The 13,175-nt window shown below is 36.2% G+C and overlaps 1 pseudogene across 1 annotated transcript in view; it reads left to right on the top strand.

The window, feature by feature from the left end:
- The window catches only part of LOC308413182 (E3 ubiquitin-protein ligase RNF103-like), a 38,325-nt pseudogene extending 26,355 nt beyond the window's left edge, over positions 1-11,970 (top strand). The window contains exon 2 of the transcript in view: positions 10,920-11,970. The product of the transcript in view is annotated as an E3 ubiquitin-protein ligase RNF103-like (transcript). The remainder of the gene's footprint in view (positions 1-10,919) is intronic.
- The last annotated feature ends 1,205 nt before the right edge of the window (positions 11,971-13,175 follow it).

Here is a 13,175-nt window from a genome sequence, read left to right as displayed (position 1 = left end):
TGAAGGGAAGTCTTTAGAGTCATACACCTAGATACAGCAGCATATAACCATTGACCAGAAGTAGAAGGGAACATGAGAATCAAGGAAAATCTAAGGCAAATTCATACTGCAATGTGTGCCATTAATGAGCAATGAAGGCATGTGGATCAGTGAGTTCTGAAGAACAACTATAATTGGGTGGCTTTTACCATGTGTTTTACTTTGTTAGCAGATGTTGAGTGAAGTTTAATGGAGCAAAAAAAAAGCAAATAGACTCTAGTTTGCCAGGCAGATGCTTAGTTAGGCTGTATGTAAATTTGTTAAATGCCCAAGGATTTGTACAGGAGTCAATGATCCTACTCGGTTGTCCACAGTAAGGAATATCAGAGCCAATAATGGAGACCATTTGACCCATTTAATGGTGATATGCATGATGAAACTTGTGACATGTTATATTAATCTCTGAATTAGTAAACCATCATTTCTGCAATATGAAAACAAAAATGCATAAATTTCAAACCAATGAAAAATAAGACAGCATAAGAAAGCACAAAGTGAACAATCTAGGATATAGGGCCTGCAGAGTTGTGTTAAGAACTCACATTGATTCAGGATCATATCTTCAGTAATTTCCTTATCTCTCTTTTCACCCTATTAAATGATGCCATGTCCAGTTAGAAACAACCCAACACTTTTTTTATGAAACTAGAACCTTGACTTTAGACAAATTATATTTTTGACTCCCTCAAAATTTATATTTGCAGACCTTAGCCAATGCGTTATATAAAATGACAGTCTAATGATTCTGTGAAGAGAAAGGAAACAACAGTGTTCAATTCAATATGAGGATTTAGGCTGCTCTGGTAAAGTTAGAGTCCACTTGACACTTAATAATGGAGGAAACAAAAATTTCTATTAAATATAAGTTTATAAATAATAAATTGTGCTGATTCAACTGGCAGTCAGCATGCAAAAAATGCAAATCGATCCTTCCTTATCTTTTGTACAATGCTCAAGTCCAAGTGGATCAAAGAGGTCCACATAACACCAGGTACAATGAAACTAATAGAAGAGAAAGCTTAGAACACATAGGTACAGGGGAAATTTTTCTGAACAGAACACCAATGACTTATGCTCTAAGATCAAGAATCGACAAATGAGACCTCATGAAATTGTAAAGCTTCTGTAAGGCAAAAGATGCTGTAGAAAGGACAAAATGGCAATCACCAGATTAGAAAACAATCTTTACCAATCTTACATCCAATAGAGAGCTAATATCCAATATACACAAATATACACAAAGAACTCAAAAAGTTTGACCACAGAGAATAAAATAATACTATTAAAAATGGGGTACAGCGCTAAACAAAGAATTCTCAACTGAGGAATACCTTGACTAATGACTAATGACTGAGAAGTACCTAAAGAAATGCTCAACATCCCTAGTCACCAGGGAAATGCATATCAATACAACCCTGAGATTCCACCTCACACCAGTCAGAATGGCTAAGATCAAAAACTTGGGTGACAGCAGATGCTGGCGAGGATTCGGAGATACAGGAACACTCCTCCATTGTTGGTGAGATTGCAAGTTTCTACAACCATTCTGGAAATCAGTATGGTGGTTTCTCAGAAAATTATAGATAGTACCTGAGTACTCAACTATACCACTCCTGTACATAGACCCAAAAAATGCTGCCATATATAACAAGGACACATTCTCCACCATGTTTATAGCAAACTTATTTATCATAGCCAAAAGCTGGAAAGAACCTAGATTTCCTTCAAAAGAGGAATATATACAGAAAATGTAGTACATTTACACAATGGAGTACTACTCAGCTATTAAAAACAACGACTTTATGAAATTCTTAGGCAAATGGATGTAACTAGATGAGTGAGATAACCAAGGCATAGAAAAACACTCATGGTATGTACTCATTGATAAGCAGATACTAGACCAAAAAGCTCAGAATACCCCTGAAATAATTCATATACCTCATGAAGTTCAAAAAGAAATGCCAGAATGTGGCTGTGTCAGTTTTTCTTAGAAGTTGGAACAAAATAATCCTGGAAGAAATACATGAATGAATAGAGGAGCAGGGACTTAGAAAAAATTATCCAGAGACTGCCTCACCTTGGGATCCATCCCATATGCAGCCACTAAGCTTATGCACTTTTGCTGAGGCCAAGAAGTGTTTACTGGCAGGAGCCAGATATGGATACCTCCACAGAGGCTCTGTCAGAGCCTTTCTGATATAGATGAGGATGCTTTCTGCTAACCACTAGACTGTGAGATATCTTATGCATCAAACTTTGAATTGTAAGTGCTTTCTCCAAGAGACCTCATCTCTGAAAAACTGAAACTAGAAATTAAGTAGTTATCCCTCTCATACTAAAAGCAAAATATCTGATCCCAGATCGATATTCACCTCCTCTTTATATAGTTTCAAGCATCTGACATTTTAAAGTTTGTCAATTTCACGTAGACAGATGAGTTATGAAAAATGAGTAAGTCTTCTTTACCTTTCTTAATCCTTGACCTAGATGAGCAGACTGGCAGAGGAACCTGTCTAGACAGAAGTGAACAATCTACTATCATTCTCAAGTGATCTTTGTCTTGTAACTTTCAGGAGGGCAGGTGAAAGAGACAAGTGTTTAGATCAGAATAAAGTGAAAACTTTACAACTTCTTGAGTGGCATATTTAATAAAATTATATGTAGTTTACATCTGATTCTGCTACTAAAAAATGTGAAATGTTTCAACACTTTCTAAATCATATCAAAAGGTTAAAAACAAAGCACTATATACAATTAATATGTAATCATATATGCATGAGTATTTATGCTTGCATATATGTATGTGTATGCCATTTGTTAAGTGCTAACTAAAACAAATTATAAAGTGAGTCAATATTCAGTTGTTTAGGGCTGTGGTATTTTTCGAAAGGATTCATGGATCTTTTTTTTAGGAACCAACTTTTGAGCTTTTATTTAAGGATAAATATTGTAGAAATATAAAAGTAAAGCAGAATGGTAATAAATGAGAATAAAAAAGAGATTACTCTAACGTCATACAAATGAAAGGAAAATAAAAGAAGAATTAGATATATACCCAAGTGCATGTGTGCAAGCAAGTTCATGCTCTGTGAAGATTCTATGTGAGTCACTGTGAAAATGGTGACTATCTAACTTATTATCCAAGTGCTAATACTTCTCAAAGAAATAAAATCATTAGTTTTTCTGTGACCATGGATATAAATCAAGACCATCGATGCTAAATAATAATTTATGATAATTTTACTCACAAAGCATGTTAAAGATTTTCCTCTAAATTTTAAGAGCAACTGCAACTAATTAAAAAGTAATGAAGTGATAATTACATTTGTTAACAAAGTTTCTGATATTAAAAAGGCATGTGAGAATTTATTATTAGTGCTAAAGAATGAGTGTTTTACAGATATGGCCACAACTTAGAGAAATGTTACTATAGAGGAAATTCAATCAATCATCAATAAGGTATGGAAAATTAAAAAACAGACAGAAAGAACAGCAACATTAGCTGTTATATTATAAGAAAGAAGACTTAAGCTGAACATTTAGAAAGTAGATTTATACTATGTCTGGGACTTTTATTGCAACCCATTTCGGTTACAGCTGTAGTTGAGTACAACACTGTGATCCTGTGGTAAAACAGAGGAAATAATATATAACTAATAAACAACATCTCTGCCTTATTTTACTTCTCTGTTCAGGACTTTGCCAGGAGGTGGAAGGGCTCATCATTAGAGACCTGCATGTGATAAACATGTGGCACCACATAGGTACCCTCATTCCAGGATCAAGTCTCACAGCACTGTGACAGTTTGAATGGTCCTCAAAGGCTCATCCATGTCTTTACATTCTGTTCCTTAGTCGGTGGAACTATTTGGGGAGGATTAAGAGGTGAGGCCTTGTTGGAGTTGGTCTGTCACTACAGTCACAATTGAAGTTTCAAGTAATATCCAATGTGTTTTACTTCACATTTGTAAATCAGGATGTAAACTCATAGCTGATGTTCCAAATAACTCTTCCTTCTATAAGTTGCCTCTAAAAAGGTGTTTTATCAAAACAATCAAAATATAAGAAAGGATAATTCCCTAAAATAATGTGCCCATCATTGACATTATGGGAGCTATACATATAATCAGAAATGTTGGATCATACCAGGGTTAGAACTATCTGAGAGGTTGGAGGATGGTGTGATAATGACCCCCGAAGAAAATAGATCATATAATAGAGCAGAAGATAACTTTCTTGTGGATAGACATTGTTTGGTCAACTAATCTCTGGCATTCTCTTTCATCCATTTCTAAGAGTAAGCCTTTAAAATCTTTACTCTTTCTGCCACTACAGTACATCTTTCTTAATTATACTGTAATTTTCACTTTTTTAAAAAATTTTTAGCTTATTGTTTCTTGCTGTCATTTAGATTTTAATTTCTTTTTTAGGTTTGGTTTGAGGGATGGACAGAGAAGATGAAGTTGGATGGGTAATGATGAAGGGTGTATCTGTGAGTCATTGAAGTACATGAATCCAGATGTGGTGTGTTTGTGCTCTCTCTCTCTCTCTCTCTCTCTCTCTATCTCTCTCTGTATGCATATATGTATGTATGTGTGTATATGTGAGCATGTGTTTGTTGATATGTTTTAGAAAGTTTCTCTCACTGAACTTGTATTTATTGTCTTCAAAGACTTGCTAGCATCAATCTCTGAAGACACAGCTTATTTTGCTACATATTCCAGTGTTGAAGTTACTGACAGATGTCACCACTTTGAGCTGTGACATGGGTAAACACTTTTTCCACAGAGCTATTCATTTTTGTCTAGGGTTAGGTATGCTGTTTAATAAAGCTCCATAGTGTAGCATATATGTAACATTACTCATAAAAAAGACCAAGATTAAAACAAAAATACAAGAGATCTGGGTGCTTAGGTCTGGTAAATGTGAGCTGTGAGTAACCAAGACACAGAGAGAGCTAGTGGAAAAAACGTCCCTGAGGCCCACGGTGGGGCCAGACCTCTGGCAAAGAATTCGGGATTCACCCAGAAATCCCATTCCACAAATAGACACAAGCCCACAGTGAGGCACAGGCCGTTGTCATTGGAAGCCGGGTCTGTAGGCCCGGGAAAGGCAGTGCTTGAAGTTCAACTCTATAGATCCTCTTACACCTGGACCAGAGGGTAGCCTGGCACATAGGCCCAGAAAGAGCATGCCAGGAGTTCTCAGAGAGCAGAAAGTACTATGCTATCTGGAAAAGGGTCTGTTTTGACCTAGCAAAAGAGCTAGGTCCCTGTTAGTAGTACTCAGGACCTGTGGGCAAAGGGCTAAGCTACCAGAATGGCCTCACATGACCTCCCACACCTGAGGCCACAAAGAAAGAGCTGAGTCACTGCTACCAGAACTCACTTCTTGCCCATTAAAAGCAAAACACTAAGAAGCAGTTTTCTTTCTGAGCCCATGGGCCTTAGGTCCACAGAAGAGACAGGTACCAATCACTGACAACAAGACCACATATAATCACAGACAACAGGATGGCAAGAGGAAAACAAAAGAACTTAAGCAATGGAAACCAAGAAAACCCAGCAACATGAGAAAAGAGTTCTCCCACCAAAGCAAACAGTGGATTGCCAAACACTCAAGAAAAGGAAGACTGAGTCCTAAAATCATACCTCAAGATGATGATAGAGATCTTTGAGAAGAACATGAATAAGTCCCTTAAACAAGTATGGGAGGACAACCATAAACAAATAGAAACTTTTAAAGAGGAAACACAAAAAACACTCAAAGTACTCAAAGAACTACAGGAAAACACAAACAAAAAGATAAAGGAATTGAAAATGTAAATAAAAACAATAAAAAAACTCAAAATGAGACAACACAGAAGATGGAAACCTAAAAAAGAAATCAGAAGTCACAGATGCAAGCATCTCAAATAGATTACAAGAGATGGATGAGAGAACCTCAGGGGCTGAAGACAGGATTGAAAAACATAGACAAAACAGTCAGAGAAGATGCAAAAACCAAAAACTCCTAATCCAAAATTTCCAGGAGTTCTAGGACACAATGAGAAGACCAAACCTAAGAATAATAAGAATAGAAGCAGGCAAAGAATATCAACTAAGAGCACAGTAAATATTTTTAACAAAATTGTAGAAGAAAACTTCCCTACACTTAAGAATGAAAAGACCATGAGCATAAAAGAAGACTACAGAACTTCAAATAGAGTGGACCAGAAAACAAATTCTTCCTGACACATAAAATTCATAACACCAAGTGTTCAAAACAAAGAAAGAATACTAAAAGCAGTAAGGGAAAAAGGTCATATAACATATAAAGACAGACCAATCAAAATTACATGCAACTTCTCAACATATACTATGAAAGTTAGAAGATCCTGGACAGACATCGTACAGACCCTAAGAGAATACAAATGTCAGCCCAGGCTACTATACCCAGCAAAAGTCTCAATTACCATAGATAGAGAGACCGGGATATTTCAGGACAAAACTAAGTTTACACAATATCTGGCCACAAATCAAGCCCTACAAAGAATAATAGATGGAAAACCCAACACAAGGAGGGAAACTACATCCCAGAAAAAGCAAGAAAATAAATAAGCAAGAAAACTTAAAGAAGAAAGACTTACAGACATAATTCTAACTCTAAAAGTAAAAATAGTAGGAACAAGCAACCACTATGCCTTAATATCTGTTATCATAAATGGACTCAATTACCCAATAAAGAGATGTAGACTGCCAGACTGGATAAATAAACAGAATCCGGCAATTTGTTGCATACAAGAAACTCATCTCAGAGACAAAGACAGACACTATCTCAGAATAAAAGGCTGAGAATGAACCTTCCAAGAAAGCAGCCATGAGAAACAAGCTGGAGAAGCCATTCTAATATCGAATAAAGTAGATTTTCAACCAAAAGTTATCAAAAAGATAAGGAAGGACACTTTCTAATTCGATACAGGGAAAATTTATCAGGAGAAAATCTCAATCCTTAACATATATGCTCCAAAAACAAGAGCACTCACATTCATACAGGGAACACTACTAAATCTCAAAACATACATTGCACTACACACAATAATAGTCGGAGACTTCAACACCTGATTTCATTGATGGAGAGATCATGGAACCTGAAACTGAACAAGAAAGCAGTGAAACTAGCAGAGGTTATGAACCAATTTAAATTAATAGACATCAACAGAACATTTCACCACAAAACAAAAGAATACAGCTTATTCTCAGAACCTCACAACACTTTCTCCAAAATTGAACATACAGTCGGTCACAAAACAAGCCTCAATAGATATGAGAAGTTTGAAATACTCCCATGCATCCTATCAGATCATCATGGACCAAGGCTGGTCTATAATAACAACAAAAACAACAAAAAGCCCATATACATATGGAAGCTGAACAATCCTTTACTCAACCATAGCATGGTCAAAGAAGAAATATAAAAAGAAATTAAGGATTTTCTAAAATTTAATGAAAATGAAAGCACAACATAACCCAAACCTAATACCAATACTCTTCAAACTATTCCACATAATAGAGTCAGATGAAACACCACACAACTCATTTTTTGAAGCCACACTAACCCTCATTCCTAAACCACACAAAGACCCTACAAGAAAAGAACTTCAGAACAATCTCCCTTATGAAAATTGATGCAAAAATACTGAACAAAATTCTTGCAAAATGAATCCAAGAACACATCAAAATGATCATTTACCATGATCAAGTAGGCTTCATCCCTGGGATGCAGGGATGATTTAATATACGGAAATCCATCAACATAATCCACCATATAAACAAACTCAAAGGAAAAGAAAACACCTAGTTATCTCATTAGATTCTGGGAAAGCATTTGACAAAATTCAACATTTCTTCATGTTAAAAGTCTTGAAAAGAACAGGAATCCAAGGCCCATACCTAATTATAATAGAAGCAATATACAGAAAACCAATAGCCAACATCAAACTTAATGGTGAGAAACTTGAAGTAATCTCACTAAAATGAGGGACTAGAAAAGGCTGCCCACTCTCCCCTTACCTACTCGACATAGTACTGGAAGTCCTGGCCAGAGCAATAGGACAACAACAACAAAACCCCAAGGGATACAAATCAGAAAGGATGAACTAAATATAACATTATTTACAGATTACATGATAGTATACTTGAGTGACCCTAAAAATTCCACCTGAGAACTTCTACAGCGGATAAACAACTTGAGCACAGTGGCAGGATATAAAATTAACTCAAATTAGTAGCTTTCCTCTAATTAAAGGACAAACATGCAGAGAAAGATATTAGAGAAAAGATACCCTTCAAAATAGTCACAAACCATATGAAGTACCTTGGTGGGACTCCAACTAAGCAAGTGAAGGACCTGTATGACAAGAACTTCTAATATCTAAAGAAAGAAATTGAAGAAAATCTCAGAAGATGGAAAGATATCCTATGCTCATGGATTGGAAGGATTAACATTGTAAAAATATCCATCTTACCAAAAGATGAAAAAGATCTTTATCAACCCCACATTAGATAAAGGCCTAATATCCAAGGTATACAAAGAACTCAAGAAGCTAAACACTAGAGAATCAAACAACCTTATTAAAAATGGGGTACAGAGCTAAAAAAAAAAAAAAAAAAAAACCTTCTCAACTGAGGAATATCAAATTGCTGAGAAGCATCTAAGGAAGTGCTCAACATCCCTAGTCATCAGGGAAATGCCAATCAAAACAACCTTGAGATTCCACCTCACACCAGTCATAATGGCTAAGATCAAAAACTCAGATGACAGCAGATGCTGGCGAGGATGCAGAGAAAGAAGAACACTCTTCCACTTTTTGTGGGATTGTAAGCTGGTACAACTAGTCTGGAAATCAGTCTGTCAGTTTCTCAGAAAGTTGGACATAGTCCTACCTGAAGACCCAGTTCTTCCTCTTTTGGTCATATACCCCAGAGATGTTCCAACATACAATAAGAACACATGCACTATAATGTTCAAAGCAGACCTATTGATATTAGCCAGAAGTTGGAAATAACCCAGATGTCCTTTAGTAGATGAATTTATTTTAAAATTGTGGCATATTTACACAGTGGAGTACCACTCAGCTATTAGAAACAATGACATTATGAAATTCCTAGGAAAAGGATATCTAGAGAATATCATCCCAAGTGAGGTAATCCAGTCACAAAAGAACAGACATAATATGCAATCACTGATAGTTGGATACTAGCCCCAGAACGCTCTGAATACCCCAAAAACTCAAGAATAAAAAAGGTCACATAGTGATATCCTCAGTCCTTCTTAGGAGAAAAATAAGTATATAGCACCCTTAGATCATTAATAGTTTAAGAGCTAGGAATATAGCCTTGTGGCAATTTTTGGTATTCAAAGATCATTATGTTTAATATAGACACACCAGGAAAACTCTGACTGTTTTTGTCATTCTGCAACATGTACTTTATGCTTATGGTAACTATTGGGATTTCAATGCATGCTATCAAACCTCTAAAAGAATTGCCAGAATGCCTTTTTTCCTTATCTTAAAACTTTATTTTTTTAACACAGAAATACATATACAGATTTTTTTAAAGGCATTTTGGGATAACACTGTATAATCTGTACATGTATCTCTCTTTTTTTAATAAAGTTGTAAGAAAAAAGAAACTGGAAAAGAACAGAGAATTGATTCTTTTTCTAGAGCAATCAGAAGAAGCCTTTCACTCACACTTTTTTTTTTTTAATTCAGTGAGATATGGATCAAACTCCCATCTTATATAAAACTGTAAGTTAATAAATATGCAAGGCCTTCAATCCATTAAAAAACAAAACAGAAAAAAACAAAAATATAAGCTTGCAATCTGTGTGTATGTTATATATCATTACTGAAGCACTGTAGAATAACACTTAAAAACCAAATGAAAGTGCCTATCTATGTATGTAATACATCGCTGATACACTGGCAGACATTTTTAAATTATTTTAAAAGTTCATTAAATGACTTTGTGCAAAATATGTCCATAAAAGTAAATTTCAACTGATCAAAATATAATCAGAAAGAAAATACATATAGAAACAGTTTGATTTTTGATCTGATAAATCTCTAGATAGAACATGGCTAAGGATCTGGGAATAATGAGGACACAGCAAGGAAGTATCAGGCTACCAGGAAGGAATAAATTATGGAAGGTTGGCAGAACCAATATTTAATTACTCTTTAAAAAGTCTTAAAAACAGAACAGAAATGAAAGTATATACTTACACAGCCATGAATTCTTACACTTTCTATATTTATAGAATGAATAAAAATATCTTTAATAATGTTATCATTTGCCAAACCATGAATTTCATGTGGTTGTCATGATGTTCTTGTTTTTTGCTGATTTTGACACATAAAATAAACAAAAAAGGCAGTTATGCAAGATTCATGGTAGTCTGAGCTTGGCATTCATATAATCAGTATATTTTCAGACCTTTAATTAAATAACGTGTTAGGAAAAACATCTGCAAGGAGATGGTGTTTTTTTGGCATGATTTTCTTGTGCAGACAATGATGCCTTATTAAATATGTCACTTCTCTGTGAAAATGGCTATTAGCAATGGGAAAGGCCTTTAGTGACATCTTCTTCTAACAGACAGGGAAATAGGTATCTTTCAAGTGCTGTGAAAAGTAGCTCTCACTGGCTGTCAAGACCATCTGTCCACTGAAGTGGCATCAGCTAAAGTACTAAAGGAATGGTCCAACAGTTATCATTCTTCTGTGTCAACTAACCTACTCAGCACTCAGAACACATACCTTGAAGCTATTAAAATATTCATATAGTTGAGTTGTCAAGATATAATTGATAAAAGTAAGTGACAATTTTTAAAAGTTAGTACCAGCGACCGCTCCGACCCGCGCTGGGCGCGCCGGGCCCCGGGCCTGCCCCGGCCGAATACCGCGCCCTCCGGACTAGGGACATACAATTCCCTATTAATTATTTCTTGGCTACCTGTGTTGGGCTTTCTACAGCTCCCTTACTTAGATAGCTTTTATGAATATAGTTTAAGATTGCTGCGATATTCCAATACAACCACATTGGCTTCGTGGGTGAGGGCAGACTGGATGTTTTACTCTTCACATCCAGCCCTGTTTCTCAGCACATACCTTGGACATGGTTTGCTAGTTGATTACTTTGAGAAGAAGAGACAGCGCAGCGACAATGATGACATGAATGGAAATACTTTAGAATGGCTATCAAGTCTGTGGGACTGGTGCACCAGCTCCCTCTCCCACCCAACGGCTTCTTTTCAGAACTTCCCCATACACTCTGACTGGGGTGAAGACCCTGACTTATTCTTGGAACGGGTAGATTTCCCTGACCTTTGGCTTCACCCTCTGATACCAACTGATTATATTAAAAACTTACCAATGTGGAGATTTAAATGTCTTGGGGTGCAGTCTGAAGAAGAAATGTCAGAGACTTCTCAAGACACCGAAAATGACTCAGATAGTGACAACATAAACACTTTTAGTAGTAGTAAGGATGTATTTGAAGGTAAACAAAGCATTGTTCACAGTTCTCCAGGAAGAACAAGTCACTGCGATCCTGAGGCTTGTTCATGTGCCAACAAATGTCAGAGCAGCCCATGTGAAAGGAAGAGGAGGTCATAGGGATCACATAATACTAATGAAGATATGGAACCGGACTGGTTAACTTGGCCTGCTGGTATGTTGCACTGTACTGAATGTGTTGTTTGCCTTGAGAATTTTGAAAATGGATGTTTGCTGATGGGGTTGTCTTGTATTTCACCAGAATTGCATTGTTATGTGGTTGGCTGGTGGCCAACACTGTTGCCCTGTTTGCCGTTGGCTTTCTTTCATGTAAGAAAAAGCAGCGATATGCACAACAGTAGCCATTCTCAAATGATGTCCCATCTTAACCATGAGCAATTGTCCTTAATAAGCTTTGAGTATCTTACAGCTTGCCTTTTTAATGTTAGTCACAATGTTTTTGTGGTTTGAAGTTTAGTTTAATGTTAGTGCAGTGACAGGAAATACACATTATGCTGATGTTGATGACAGAATATATTTGGTTGCCTTGTGTGTCAATTGAATGCATACTAAACTGTAAAAAAAAATTATTTACAGCATTGAAAATTCAAAAGTTAATGGTTTTTATGTAAGCACAAAAGAAGTGTGGTAGAAATTTATCTTAGCAAGACTTTATGAGGCAGGATCAAATCCTAGTGGGCCTGAACTGGTTTCTTACCCTAAATGTTTTCTCCCTTTTTACAATCTCTGTCCAGCACCTCTTGGTTAAATAATGTATACTCTGAGACATGAAATTAAAACAGATCTATAAAATAAATTATTTTAAAAGCAGAAAAAAAAAGTTAGTACCTTTGTGCCTTCCTAGACTGAAGTTTCAGAACTCACAGTAGTAATATCCTGGGACTCCACTGGATGAAGGCTAGAATGAGCAAGATATTTTCTATGTTGCTTTTTCTCAGCATATCCACACTTCTACAGACAGCCATATTGCGACATTATGAAAACATAAACATATGGAAAAATGTGGATAGAATCTGAGTTTATCTACTTATTTTTATTAAACACATTTAACTTATATGACTGAAATTACAATAGTACATCTCTAATGTACATCTCTAGCCATGTTAGACTCCTGTCTGTAAACACACCATAGCATAAGTGATTGGTGTCCTTTCATGGGATAAATCTCAAGTTGGGTCAGTCACTGGTCAGCCATTCCTTCAGTATAAGCTCCAGTTTTGTCGCTGCATTTCTTTTAAAAAGTAGGAATTTCAGGTTGAAATTTTTGTAAGTGATGGTGCCTCCAGCTCTCCATTGAGTTCCTATAACCTCTTTCATCCCAGGTTTCTGGAACTTTCTAGAGATTCCCTCTACCCCCAAACACTAGCAGCTGCCTATTTCCATTCATTTTCCTGGGCTTCTGAGCCTCACTACTGTCTCTTCCCATAACTGATCCTGCCCCCAATTTCCCTCACTCTCCTCTCACCCACCTGATCTCTCCCTCCCTCTGCTAGCCATGATTGTTTTCTTCACCCTTATTACTGTGATTAAAGCATCCTTACTTGAGCCTTTCTTCTTGTTTAATTTGTTAGGG

Source organism: Micromys minutus (genome assembly GCF_963924665.1).
Source record: "Micromys minutus genome assembly, chromosome: 1".
In the NCBI taxonomy this organism is placed as follows: domain Eukaryota; kingdom Metazoa; phylum Chordata; class Mammalia; order Rodentia; family Muridae; genus Micromys; species Micromys minutus.
The sequence above is the reverse complement of the archived record's forward strand: the minus strand, read 5'-3'. Positions and strand labels throughout refer to the sequence as shown.